This window comes from Ananas comosus, linkage group 15 (assembly GCF_001540865.1).
Source record: "Ananas comosus cultivar F153 linkage group 15, ASM154086v1, whole genome shotgun sequence".
Lineage (NCBI taxonomy): Eukaryota > Viridiplantae > Streptophyta > Magnoliopsida > Poales > Bromeliaceae > Ananas > Ananas comosus.
Window position 1 is genome coordinate 4889763 of NC_033635.1, and position 15127 is coordinate 4904889.

Sequence of the window (15127 nt, forward strand, 5' to 3'; positions counted from 1 at the left end):
GGGATTGATCGGGTGAGGGTTAGGGAGAAAATTAATTAATTAGATACTAATTAAGTAACAAAATGCCGCCGAATCCCTCGAAGATAGGAATTTACGAAAAGGTCCAAACTTAATAAGAATATGAGTCAAATAAAGAAGTTTAAAAGTACGGGGTGTTACATTCTCCCCTCCTAAAAAGAAGTTTAGTCCTCTAAACTTAACATATCTTAGCTCTCGAAGGACTAAGGATGCATCATTCTCGTCTGCTCTTCGAGCTCCTAAGTAGCTTCCCGCTCAGAATGGTTGCATTACGGAACTACTAGCATAAATCAAGATATTGTCTACTCAGACAATACTCCTACAAATGCGATCAATCACAAGCTCATCCCCGAAAGGCGCCCGACACATAAAAATATAAACAAAGGGCTCGGAGGTTAACAAATGATTTCGAACAAAAGCAAAAGAGGTAAAGAAATAAGTAGTTCTAGAATCAAAGAGAACACGAGCAAAAACAGAAGCTATGGAAAGAATACCAGGGACTACAGCATTAGATGCCTGAACATCCTGCTGGGAAAGAGCCTGAACATGACCCTGCGTCCGAGGTCTTCCACCTCTGGACTGATCGGTAGGAGGGATATGATCACGACCGGCTGAAGTAGTAGATTTCTCTTGAGGCTTAGATCCAGTACTAGCATCAATGCTAAGCAGGGGACACTGAGCTATCCGGTGGTTCAAATCCCCACATCTGAAACTGTAAGGGAAGTGAATCCTCGAAATCTGGGTATTAGACTTCGATTGAATCGACTATTTGTCGAGTGTGTAAGCTTCGGAAAGTCCGAAAGTGATTATAATGCATAAAGTGCATTAAGGAAGGGTCCACGAGAGCACCAGTGCAAAATCTGCACTGGAGCAGAAATGCTCTCGGGGACCGGTCCCTGGCAGGGAGGGACCGGTCCCATCGGGCTGGGCTGCGGGGGTCTTTGATGAGACCGGTCCCTGGCAGCGCCTCAGACGACCGCAGCGCCTCAGACGAACCCTTCAGCTTTTGCTCCACCTCTGCAGCAGACTATTAGTACGGGGATGCCTTCAACGGCTGCTCCCACTACCTTTTCATTTTCGCTGTCTACTGTACATCCTATTTTTGTTCCGCCGCTGCCACAAACCACTATTCCCACCCACTCCGCCACTTTACCTCAGAGCACCACGATGGATCCCCTGGTTGCCACCTTAATTCAAGCTGTTGTCGGGCTAGTTCAGACTCAGCAACAGAATTTGCATCAGAATCCCGTTCCTAGTGACGCTGAGTCGAATTCCAGAGTTCGAGAGAGGAGCATCAATGAGTTTAAGAAATCTGCACCGCCCCCTTTTTCAGGCACTACAAATTCGGATGAAGCGAAAAATTGGATCAAAGAGATGGAGAAGGCATTTTCAGCCATGCAATGCACCGATGAGGAGAAAGTCAGATTCGGGACATTCATACTTCAAGGCAGAGCAAATAATTGGTGGGAAAGCGAGTTGAGAACTCGCGGAAATAACTTAGCAGCCCTTTCATGGAAGGATTTTCGATCATCATTTAATGCAAAGTACTTCCCAAGGAGCAAGCTTCGCCAGCTTGAAAGACAATATCTGGATTTGAAGCAGGGTTCGATGTCTGTGGAGGAGTACGAGGCCGAGTTTGACCGACTGTCCCACTTCGCCCCAAAATTGGTAAATGATAATGAGTCACGAGCTAAGAGATTTGAGGAAGGATTGAATGGACATATTCGCACTGGTCTCGCACCGCTACACCTTGAGGCATATGATGATGTCGTTTCCAGAGCAAAATCTTTGGATTCAGTATGGAGGCAGACTCGAGAAGAGCGAAATGCAAATCAGAAGAAGAGAAATAGAGATTCTTTCAGAGAAGGTGATCGAAATGCAAAAGAAGTTGACGGATCTAATGACTCGGGGAGGTCGCGTAATACGCCAACTCGTGGTGGACAACCAAATCGAGATCAGAAGCTAAAATGTTCAGTTTGTGGTGGATGACATAAAGATACGGACTGCAGGCACGTCACCGGTGGTTGTTTCTGTCACGCCCCCCCGCCCCGAGGCCCATACCAATTTGGTCTGGTTCGGGCGCGGCGAACGGACCGCCGAACAGACAGCACCTCCCCTGTCCGCCCAAGGCTCAACCGACTAGATTGTGTACAACAAGTTCCCAGGAAATAACTTGAATACATACACAATTATACAACAACAACGAGAGCACATACAGTGCTACACCGTACGAGAGCAAGCATCACAAGTAATACAACCATACAAGTGAGAGAAAGAGAGATACTTAACTATTTTATTACATCCATTCAACTCTTTATACAATTATTACAATTTGCATTCTTCCAAACCTGTACATCATATACAATCCTCTCAAACCTCACCCTATACATCAATCTACTCTCAAAATAGGTACAGGGTGTAACTAATGCATAAAGGAAAGTAAACCTCTACTCATATCACTAGCGCGCTACGCCCTTGTCGCGATCCTCACTAGGGGAGCTCAAACTCGGACCTGCAACATGGTGGAGTGAGAACTACGAATAGTTCCTAGTGGGTTCGGCCGCCGACTCTGCCGATCTCCCCACTAGGTCTAAGCAGGCACAGATAGATATGCAGATAGAAAGGTATATGGAACTGAAAGCATTAGCAGTAATGAGCAGCTATGAACTAGGATCTATCAATGCCTCAATCCAATAGAATGCATGCATGGAACTCATAGTAAGAAGGCCAGCTATCATACTACTATGTTCAACAACGAAGTTATTCATCCGATTACCCAATCTCTCGGCGAACGCAAGGCTCGCTCACAGTCTCACGTGTGTAAGTCTCATAGGGGAGGAGGCTAGCAATTCACCTACCCCGAGACCGCCTGCGGACACTACACTGGTCCAAGGGCACCACACTGGCCCCCTCGCGTGCCAACCTCCGGAGTGCACTACCCGTGAGGAGCTACCTCCACAGGTGCAGACAGGCTAAGTGAGCTCGATCCAATCTCATAAACTGGGAACACCCTAACCAACTAAGATTGGTGTCACGATAGAATCAGGTGTTCTTCTGCTCAATCTCATAGTGTCTCAACTACACTAAAGTTCTCAAGTTCAATGTCAACTAGATGCCACTCATTCTGGGTTTATTGTTAACTAGATGCCACTCGTTCTCATTACACTAGTTTACAAAATACTAGGTTCTTATTCACATAGACATATTTATCACATATAGGGTGAACTATCTCATAGTGTTCAACTCATGCATACTAGGTTCTCATTCATTGTATCCACAACCTAAACTATCACTAGCATGCAAGGATATGTACAATCACATTTAACACCCTATAATGCTATATTACAATATGTAATTGATCGACAATAGAACTCAGACATAAAGAGCAGTTCGACTGCTTCGGGATGGCACTCCCCCACCTCGTGGCGCTGTCGCGACTCTTCGAATGCGATTCGCCGACTTTTCGATGCCTCGTTGGCCTTCCAGGCGGGAACGAAGCTCCGAGGGTCTACTTTGACGATAACTTCGTACTCACTCGACGGATCGACGAACCATCTTCGCCGACGCGTTTAGGGACCTAGCAATTAGGTTTGCGACCACTCAAATTAGATCAAAACCCTAGCTTTGCCAAAATCCCAAATCGGAGCCCTAGGTCTAAATAATGGAGAAATCCGCGGTGCGAGCTTCAAATTCGAGCTCGAACCTTCTCCCTAGCTTCAATAGGTTCCATTCGAACCAATTCTAAGCTATAAAACCCTAGCTTGCAAAATCCACCATGAAAGGGTTTGAGGTTTACCTCAATACCAAGCTCCCCGCTTGAGGAAGAGAAGAAGATGATCTTCTTCTTCTTCTTCTCAGTCTTCTCCTTCATCTTTCTCTTCTTCCTCTCCTTCTTCTTCCACTCCTTCCTCTTCTCCTTCTTCTTTTCTTTCCTAGGGAGAGAGAGAGAGGGAAAGAGTGTGAGAGAGAGAGAGAGCAAATGAGAGGGAGAGAGGGGTCCCCCATCTCTCATATAAGCCACTTTGCAAATAGCCCCCTCAACTTTTTCATCCTCTGCAGCAGCCCTCACTGGGCATTTTTGCAGTGAGGGACCGGTCCCAGCTCGGGGAGACCGGTCCCCGAGAGCCTTCCATCTCGGCAGAGGGGATTTCGCGTTCGGGAACCGGTCCCTTCCTGAGAGACCAGTCCCCGGGAGACCGGTCCTTGTCCGAGAGACCGGTTCCCGAGAGTTGGGTTTTCGGGACTTAGCCAAATTTTGGATATTCTCGCTGGGCTAACGTTCGGGGACCGGTCCTCCGCTGCCAGGGGCCGGTCTCATCAAAGACCCCCGCAGCCCAGCCCGATGGGACCGGTCCCTCCCTGCCAGGGACCGGTCCCCGAGAGCATTTCTGCTCCAGTGCAGATTTTGCACTGGTGCTCTCGTGGACCCTTCCTTAATGCACTTTATGCATTATAATCACTTTCGGACTTTCCGAAGCTTACACACTCGACAAATAGTCGATTCAATCGAAGTCTAATCCCCGGATTTCGAGGATTCACTTCCCTTACAGTTTCAGATGTGGGGATTTGAACCCCGGATAGCTCAGTGTCCCCTGCTTAGCATTGATGCTAGTACTGGATCTAAGCCTCAAGAGAAATCTACTACTTCAGCAGGTCGTGATCATATCCCTCCTACCGATCAGTCCAGAGGTGGAAGACCTCGGACGCAGGGTCATGTTCAGGCTCTTTCTCAGCAGGATGTTCAGGCATCTAATGCTGTAGTCCCTGGTATTCTTTCCATAGCTTCTGTTTTTGCTCGTGCTCTCTTTGATTCTAGAACTACTTATTTCTTTACCTCTTTTGCTTTTGTTCGAAATCATTTGTTAACCTCCGAGCCCTTTGTTTATATTTTTATGTGTCGGGCGCCTTTCGGGGATGAGCTTGTGATTGATCGCATTTGTAGGAGTATTGTCTGAGTAGACAATATCTTGATTTATGCTAGTAGTTCCGTAATGCAACCATTCTGAGCGGGAAGCTACTTAGGAGCTCGAAGAGCAGACGAGAATGATGCATCCTTAGTCCTTCGAGAGCTAAGATATGTTAAGTTTAGAGGACTAAACTTCTTTTTAGGAGGGGAGAATGTAACACCCCGTACTTTTAAACTTCTTTATTTGACTCATATTCTTATTAAGTTTGGACCTTTTCGTAAATTCCTATCTTCGAGGGATTCGGCGGCATTTTGTTACTTAATTAGTATCTAATTAATTAATTTTCTCCCTAACCCTCACCCGATCAATCCCTCTTTTTCCCCTCCCCTACGACTCGCTCTCTCTCTCTTCCTCACCAGTCACCGCATCCGTACGACCTCTGTCGTTCCGCAAGTGCGCACGCGATGCCATCCGATCGTCGCCGTCATCCGTAGCCACCTCCGCCGCAATCCTCTTTGGCCGTTATTTTTGGTTTACTATCGACGGCATCCTGCCGTCATCTTCACCATTTTCGAGAAGGTTTTTCTCTTTCCCTTATTTTATCTCTATATCGAACCTTGTGATCATCCAACCTTCTTGTTTATCGTTATATTATTATTTTGAATACTTGCCTCATGATGATCGAAATTTAAAACTATCAAAATCTGATTTGCTTTGATCTAAATATGTGTTATTCGATCTATCATTTTATCTTGTATTCCTATCTGATTTAGTTATATAAATCCTCCATATTCTGCATGCTTCTTGTAATGCTCCTTACATGTTCGATAAAATGCCTAAGAGAGGGCGAACTTTGTTTTTGTTTCTAATTCCGATCCTATCTTATTGTAAATTGCCTATTAATATTTCAATATCTGAAAACCCTCTTTTCGAGCATTAGACCCTTCGTTTATTATTTAAAACTTCATTCATCTTATCTTGCTTCTTTGAATATTTTAGTTTTTGAAACTCTCAATTCTCTTGATTGTTAATTCAGTTTCTTCGAGTTCATTATTCTAAATCTCTTTCGTGCTCCGTCTTGCCCTTTTGCATGCATCTATCGACCATGTCACTACCCTGGAACATCCGAAATTCAAACTTTTGATCAGCTTAGTCTAATATATATATTTCTTTTAATTATTTACTAAATAGCTATAAGAAATCGTACTATCTCGATCTTTAAGGTCCCGACCATTATCCGTGCCAATTGATTGATAGCTCTTAACTTAAAGCCTCCTTTCGAGTAAACGACCGGCACACCCGATGTTCTCAGTAAGAAATTTAGAAATATATCCCATTGTATAAAAATCTATTTTTGAACTTTAAAAATTTAGGGGTTAGCCATATATATGAAATAATTTACCTAAATTGACTTCAAACTGTGATATGACAATATCTTTTTAGCTAAAATAATTCTATGAAACTCTGATAATCTGTCTGGTAAATTAGTGACTGGATAATTTTGAAGTAATATGTCTCTGTATTGCTATCTAATTTGGCCATCGAAACCATGTATTTGTTCAAAGCGAGCTCGTCTTTATTGGCACCTTCGTGTCCTCCCTAATTTCGCCACCTTAGCTCTGTTCGCGCTACGGTCATATCTGTTTCACCTGCACCTCAATGCTCCGTCGCCTGGCCTCCATCGGTCCCTATTTTGTTTACCTCGGCAGTCTTGATCCTGCCAATCCTGAATCATCATACACTACGTTACGATTGTCCGAGAACCGCTAAGATCTCCCAATCCTTTATAGCGAATAGACGAAAGCAATTTAAAAATTCATAAATTCAACACAAATCTAAATTTTTGAGGTAAATCAGATAAATTCCTCTACAAAATTTGGCAAACAATTAACAAACCCAGCTCGTTAGCAATTAATTATTCGTATCATCCCTCTTTATTTGTATGTAACTCAATCATAATGTGGTGTATTGTTGATTAACACCAGGCTGAACCGCTTTGCTGCGGGTGGCTAACCCGAGTAAACGTTAGACTAGCTATCTACCTTCGCATCTCTAGCACTCTATTATATTATACCTAAACATATTAATGTAGAATATTTTTTGGACATCATAAATATCGTTTGATCTATCTATTTATTCGTTATCTGTACGTCCACTTTGTTAATTATGCAATTAGTGGACCGAATTAGGTGTTCTTGTAAACTTTAGTTACTATAGATTAAGAATCATGATTATAATAACTTCACATTTCTACTCTCATCCTACTATCTTTTGAATTTAGTGGAAAATTTGGTAGTCACCTTTTTGCTAGCTTCCGTGCTATTCGTAACAGCCTTGACATCTTTGCCATCGTAGCAGTATCGCCTCGTTACCATCGATTTGGGCGTGAAGAAGAAAATTTGTCTACACCCGACCCCTAAGACAATTAAACCGTTGGTCCAAAACCACAAGCCCATAAATGCTAACCATCTATCACTAGCATAGGTCTCAATAAACTGTCGAATCAGTATCCCATCCGATGTGGGACTCATCGGGCGTGTGAAAACATAGGGGTGTACGATCAACCCACCTGTTCTAGACCCTGACTTCCCGGTCTTCCAAACAGATCACAGACAAAGACAAACCATCACCATTACCAGGCGATGAAATTCTAGAGGTGGCTCCTACGGGTTCAAGAGGTGGCTCCCACCAAACCCGTTGGTGTAGCACTTTGTCCCGCATAGTACTTAGTTCTCACACTTCCGGCTGGTATTCGGCTCTGATACCAATTGCAACGACCCGACCCGCTAGCAACAATAACTCGTTGGGCCCAAACCATCGGCCCAAAATGCTTAAGCCCAGTTATTATTACTAGCGTGTAGGTCTCATATAAACTGATCGGAATCAGTATTCCATCCGATGTGGGACTATTTCCTCCTCGTCGGGTCCAAACCAGATCACAGACAGACAGATCAGGACCATTACCAGACGATGTGAGATTCTAGAGGTGGCTCCTACGGGTTCAAGAGGTGGCTTCCACCAAACACGTTGGTGTAGCACTTTGTCCCACATAGCACTTAGTTCTCACACTTCCGGCTGGTATTCGGCTCTGATACCAATTATAATGATCCGACCCGCTAGCAACAATAACTCGTTGGGCCAAACCACAGGCTCAAAATGCTTAAGCCCAGTTATTATTACTAGCGTGTAGGTCTCATATAAACTGATCGGAATCAGTATCCCATCGATGTGGGACTATTGGGGGTGTTACACTTTTTATGTAATCTTTCTTTCCTCCTATGATCAGACATGATAAATAGAAAGATATTAGATAATATATTAATTATTATCTATTCATTCTTTTATCTTTTATTATTCTAATATTTTCCTTATCTACTGAGCGTTAAAAGAATCTCCGTCAACCTCGTGCTTGCAGAATCGTGATTGTAGGAGGAGGAATTCCGATCGTACCTTGGGGTGATTTTTTCAGTTAATCCCATACATAAGAACAGGAATACGCTTTCAGGTAATGCCTCACATGCTTCCAAATATGTCAAATCTTTATTTGAATATTTGTATTTATCTGTAAGTTCGATTTTATTTTTATCACAAAATAAGTTAGATTTTAATCACGATCGAAATTTTAGTGCAGCTTTTTCCTAACACAGGCAGCATTGTGGGACTCCAAAAGGAAAGGACGGAATTAGTTGAATTTGAAAGATCAATATCCGAAACCATGCAAAGGGAAGGCTCTCGATTATTTACATGGGTTAAACTACTTTCTATAAATCGAATTTCTCTTAAGATACGCATTACCGTATTTACTCGTTTAACTTTTCCGACAATATTCAAACTGAAAATGAGCCAAATAAATATCGAAGCCAGCTTGCTTATCAAGTTGTCAAGCTCGCATTGCGCAAACTTTCAAAGTGAATCAATTCATACTCCAGTAAGCTCAGGCGGAAGCTACTTTGATAAATTTAAGGCTTGTTAATGAGGCAAAATAAAATGCTACGTAGAGTGGATTATATATTCATGAATTATTGTAAGCATTGATTCTTGGCTAAATTACAGAAAATCCCCCTGTAATAACCCGCTTTTTCACTTTCCCCCCCTGACATTTAAAAACCTACACTTTGCCCCCCTGTAAAATAAAAAATGTTCACAGGGGGGTTACGGTGTGTAAAATGACCATTTTGCCCCTCGCCATTGTCGTCTTCTTCCCCATCTTCCTCAGCCGCCCCTTCGTTCGGCCGCGATTTCGACCTCAATCGGCCGCGATTTCTCTCCATTTCTTTCTCCACCTGCTCATCTTCTCCTCCTGCACCCTCGTCGCCCTCGATTTCGGCGACAGTAGGAGAAAATCGAGGTGGGCGACAGTAGGAGAAGGGCAAAAAAGGCGAAGGCGAGGCGGCGGAGGACGGCAAAAAGGATGTGGGTGAGGGTGAGGCAGTGGAGGACGGCGAGGCGGCTAGGCCGCGAGGCGGCGAGGCGGCGGCGAGGTGGCGAGCCGGAGGGAGTCGAAGCAACAGGGAGATGGCGGAGGGGTATTTTCGGCATAAAAATATATTTTTTAACGGAACCCTGAAGGAATCCTAACGGTAGGGGGTGAAGTGCACATTTTTTATTTTACAAGGGGGCAAAGTGTAGGTTTTTAAATGTCAGGGAGGGAAAGTGAAAAAACGGGTTATTACAAGGGAGTTTTCTGTAATTTAGCCTTGATTCTTCTAAGAATGGGTTATATTCGTGGATTATTGTAAGCATTGATGTTTCTATGCTCTACCGGGTTGCTACTCTACTTGTGGCCTTTGGTAGATCGACACTTAGGAGGTCCCGGTTTCATAAGCCATTCAGATGGGGGCAGCTGCTCACAGGCAATTTACGGGGTAATTAGATTTTCGTCGAGTCTAACACTCTTTCTTTTTTCTTTTTTTATAAGAGAAAAATATAACATACTATCTGCTTCATGTATAAGAATGATGAATTAACCATAAGGGGTGAGGAAGTATATCATAAAAAAAAAAAAAAAAAAAAAAAAAAAAAAACAAAAACAACAACAACAACACACACTACATTACAAAAATAGTCGTTTGGGCGTGATAGATTCCTTCCACTGGGTCACCAACTGCTCGACCTTATCCATTGCCAACAATGGATTAGTGTTAACCTTTCGAAAGATGAGACAGTTCGTTGCGTACCAGATGACCCACCAGTAAGCCGACTAACCAATTAATCTGGATTGAGATGCCGGAGCACTGTTTCACTTATCCCATACTGATCTCACGTCGTCCCCCAAATCATTTGACTGAACCCCTTCCACAGCCATCATGATCAAAAATCTACACACCATGTACTGTGTAAATAAATGGTCCACCGTCTCCTCTTCGACCCCGCACAGCACAAAAACTATATTTCCCGTCCACCCTCTCTTTTGAAGATTGGCTATTGTAGGTGTCCTTTTCTTAAGTATTAGCCAGATGAACACTTTCACTTTGAGGAGTATTTCGAATCTCCACACCTTAGGTGCACGAACGTCCCTCATGCCCTCATCATTCAGTGCTGAATAAGTTGATTTCACAGTGTACCTACTACTAGTACTCCACCGCCAAATCACACTATCCGGTCTCTCTTCTCCTGTCAGGCACTCGCTGGTTTTCAAGTTAAGAGTCTAACACTCTTTTAACTTTGAAAAGTTGTTAGCTCTTCAAGCTAAAGCTTGATTTTAACAGTTTTATTACTTCCTTCAATGCCGAGACACCCAATTTCTTATATTCTTTTCCCTTATATTGTTTTGTTCCTTATCTCAAGAATAAGAAGTTAATGTTGCTAATGCTGAGACAAATAAACACAATAAACGAGGACGGGCGTTGATCATTCGAAAAAGAACTCAAGAAGGCCTCCGGAGATTACTGTGCAGAAGTGCGATCAGTCTGAGAAGACGAGCAATCAAACTCTGATGGAGGAATTATTGCCTGCACTAGTCACATTCGTACAACCTGTGCAGTGTGCACTACATAGCTGCCCATTCAATGCCATATTTAAATCACGATCGTTGGTAGTTGTTGAGATTTTAGAGAGGATGAATGAAGGGATAGTATGATGACCTGGTCCACGAAGTGCACGTAACAATGTATCTGACCTCTCTTTAGCAGGGAGAACATACATTACGGAAACTAGTAAGTCAACACAAAACGAACACATCATAAGCTACATTTCGGAAAATAATACATCACAAAAACTACGATATTATAAAGAAGCCAATGATACATAAATCCCAACTTCAACAAATAGTAAATAATAATTTAGTACTTCGTACTTAGGTGATCTCTCCCTTGCTTTCATTACAATAAAAAATTAAGAGTTGCAGACCCAGATGAGCCAGCATCAAGACCCTTTCTTTGCACACAAATGTGTTCCGTCACTGAATGCCTTGGCGCTCCACCCTTTCTTTGCTTGCAGAAGAAGATACTCTGCGGAATATGAACAAACTGAACTCATAATTTACAATGCGGCATCTTGAAAAATATCAGGCACGTTAGGCGGCGGCTAATATACTCAGCCATCACCTGCTAAGGACATGACAATTCATTAAGACTACCATTAGAAAGCAGAGAAAATATTTGATTGCTTCTGTGGAAAGAGTTGATCGAATGGTCTCCTGATGCACCAGATGTTCGACTTCACCTTACTCTCTTCAGAAGGTTAGGCATGCAAAACCAAGACCTCGTTTGGTTTCCTCACCATTGTTTAGTTTCTTTTTTGAAATACAAATTCCATGCAATGGCGAGAAGGGCTTTATTTTAAAAAGGGAGGGAGGATTTTCTTTTTCAAATACAAGTTTCTAATGTACTCAATCTATATAACTAGCGGTCTTTGTTTGGTAACAAAAATAAAATTCAGCAGTAACCTTTGTTTTTCACTCTTTTATTTTGGCATTGAAAAAGAAGATGCCATTACGAACACAACCAATGTTGCGGTGCGTAGCAAGCTTACCAACAAAGACGAAAAGGGAGAAATTCGTCCACCAAAGCATCCTATCACACAGAAATTGCATTTGGAAAACAAAAAAAAGGGCAGTGATACCAAACGAGGCCTAAAGTGGAGTTCCTATGTGCAATAGCTGAATGTTTTCCATACTGATGGTAAATGTGCACCAGCATCAAGCCAACCTGCAGAATGAACTTAATAAACTCTCTCTCAGATAAGTGTCTTTGAAAAGAACCTGAAGAAGATCAGCAGGAAATGTTTAGAGAGTACATTATCATCAAGCAACTCACCATACTCTTGCTGGTTAGAATTATATGAGTCTTTCTGATAGGACAGCAGCACCTATCAGAGCGAAAAGGCACACCAGGGAAAGGAAGTCTGTAAAACCAAGTGAAGACTTGGAAAAGAAGTAAATTTTGTGAGTGTTGCTGTCACCATGGAAACCTCTAGCAATCATCGCCTGCCAAAGTCACATTAGGAGACCCAAGCATTATGATTAGAGTAAATCATGCAAAGCTAGAGAACAGCTTTTTAATTTACCAGTATCTCTATAGAGTCATCATCCATATATAAGTCCAACTAACTATACCGTAAATGTGTGACTAAGGATCACCACCAGCTTAGCTCTTTCCGTATCCTACTTTCATCATGCTAAGTTTAACCAACTACTTAGCACTGTTAAAAGCTTAATATCAAACTTGTAATGTTCTTTTTTTAACACTTCCTAAGGGTTAAAGTTTCTTTACCATTTTCTTTTAGATTCTAATCTCTTCACTGAACTACCTATGCCTAAATAATTTCTTTCTTGATTCTCCTTCCTGTTAGCCCACTTAGTGAAAGCACTCCTATGGGCTCCCAGGCTCCAAAATAGGACAGGCTTACTCCAATTTATTCGTATGTAGCACATTTTGTTGGTTCCCTTGTCAATACACATCAAAGAATCCCACTCCTAGGCCTATATTGGTTTCTGATGCGAAGTTAAAGCAAGAAAATGATGCCTTTAATCACAAGCTATGTTGTGCAGACACGGACACTAGATACAGATATGACACAACGTGGATACAACGATACAGCAAATTCTAAGAATCTTAGGATATGATACTTAGAAGATATGGTGATTTTTATATTATCATTATATATGATAATATACATTAAAAAAGTTTAGAATCTTTGGATGATTAGTTAAGGTAAAACAATAAACTGGTTGACTAGCTTAAAGATATAAACATAGTCGACTTTTGTTCATCAAAGAACAAAATTAATCAGACCAAATGTAATCTTTAGATTTTCTCAACGACGAATTCATGCTGCAGGTGTCATCTAACTGCAAAATAACTTCCCCTATCTTGCAAGAATCCTAAGTCAATCCGTCAAGTATCTATCTAGTATTTAGCAATTCTCTAAAATTTCAAAAATGTTGGACACTCTTATGAAGTATCCGACACATCGGAGATGTATCACATGAGTATAAGTATTTGATACATATCCGATACGATACAACAAGTAAAATGAAGTATTTGTGCATCATCAATCACAAGTAAGATACCGACAATTAAATGGGCTTAACAAGGATTCTGCAGAAATTTTTCCGGGCCACTCTATTCTGATGATTGACTAGGTGCAAATTACCTTACAATTAATATCTAGGAGCAGAGCTATATGAAGACATGAGATGGACCAATTCTCTTTAAGTTTAGTAGCCCTTGGGGGCCATTTAGTTTGATGGTCCTGCAAATACAATGAAATTAGAGATGCATGTAATTGAAGATGCAGTACTTGTATTTGCATCTGGCCCATTTAGTGGGATATAGCTGAAAGCAGAAAGTGATACAACTACAAATTTTCTGTTTGATTGCTTGTAGTTAGAAGTTGTATTTATAGATTTTGTCATTTTATATGTGAAATGGTGAGATTACCCTAAACAATAGAAGTTCATAATTTTTTATATTTTTAAGAGGCGGGTAGTACGATTACGCTTGTAAAGAATTATTCTATCCAACTGTTGCATCGTCAACTCTGTCCAGTCTGGTGTAGGTTGAAATGCAACAATTGGGCCTTCTTAAGCAGGTCAAACTACACCATATAGATGCAACTACAACAACCAAAAGGAACTTTTGGACTTGTCAGTAGTTGCACTTACAAAACAGACTGAAATGCAAGCAATCCCTTAATATGGAGAAAGTGGAGGGCTAGATCCACATTGTAAGTGAAAGAATATGAGTTACATAAAACTAAAAAAGAGTACACCCAAGTGGTTGTTGCAGTTTCTATGTTATGAGAGATCATGAGTTCAATTCCCAAATCATTCATTCTTTTTTTTTTTTCTTTAATATTTGAGTGTAGATTGTTCTTTAATAATTGTTGGCTTATCCTCTCTTTCTCTTTATATATTTCTGAACATTTTTTTTTCAAATGAAAAATTTTAAAAATGCTCTTTTTAAAAAAAAAATAAAAATCTTTTGTGATGACTGGAACCATTTAAGGCCTATTTGGATGTTAGAACGGGGAGGTGTGGAGGGGTGTGTTGGAGATTTATGTTTCAAGATTACAACTTAGGAGTTTGGTGTTTAGCTATTTTATTTTCATAATTATTCATTATCTTTGAGGATAGTACATTCCAATGTCTGCCACCACAAACGAACTGGCCCCGCTACAAGCTTTTCTTCGACGAGTGATCATTCATAGTAGAGATTAAATCTATTTAAATTTTATTTTGAAATTAGGATTATAGGTTCATAGCTTCCAGCAGACTCAAGAATCTGCTATTAATTACCCCACACTTTCAGTGTTAAGAAACCCTCGATTAAGAGACCAAATTTAATGCCGATGATAGAAAGAGACCATAGTATAAAGATGAACTTGTATTGATATAATTTTCAAGTACATGGCTTAAGCAGGCGCATACGCCCACTGTACATTAGTGAAATACTCAGTTTATGGATTTGGCGATCATTTGGAATTAGGTTGCTTAGTTTAACTGTTAGTGATATATCCTAAAGCCAATCGGTGACATAGGCTTGTGAACATATTAAGTATTTTTCTTATTTAATAAAGGGTAAGTTTTATTCATATTTATTGTTAGCAGTACAATATATTTATATGAATCATCCAATGAATCTTCGTTAAGAAAATATATTCCTAAGAGTTAGGAATTTGATATATATATTTCTTTGTACAAGATTCTTAAACGCTCCTAGCCATAGGAATATCATAAGGACGATGATATTTCAGAATAG

General features: G+C 41.2%; 1 protein-coding gene and 1 long non-coding RNA gene across 2 annotated transcripts in view; both read right to left on the reverse strand.

Moving 5' to 3' along the window:
- Positions 1-15127, reverse strand: part of LOC109721812 (thymidine kinase-like) — a 32675-nt gene that overhangs the window by 7392 nt on the left and 10156 nt on the right. The gene's annotated exons all lie outside the window — the stretch shown is intronic.
- On the reverse strand, positions 11134-12798 carry LOC109721813. Its single transcript, XR_002219300.1, has 2 exons — positions 12182-12798; positions 11134-12073 (listed from the first exon to the last, which is right to left on the reverse strand). It is a non-coding gene; the product is annotated as an uncharacterized LOC109721813 (long non-coding RNA).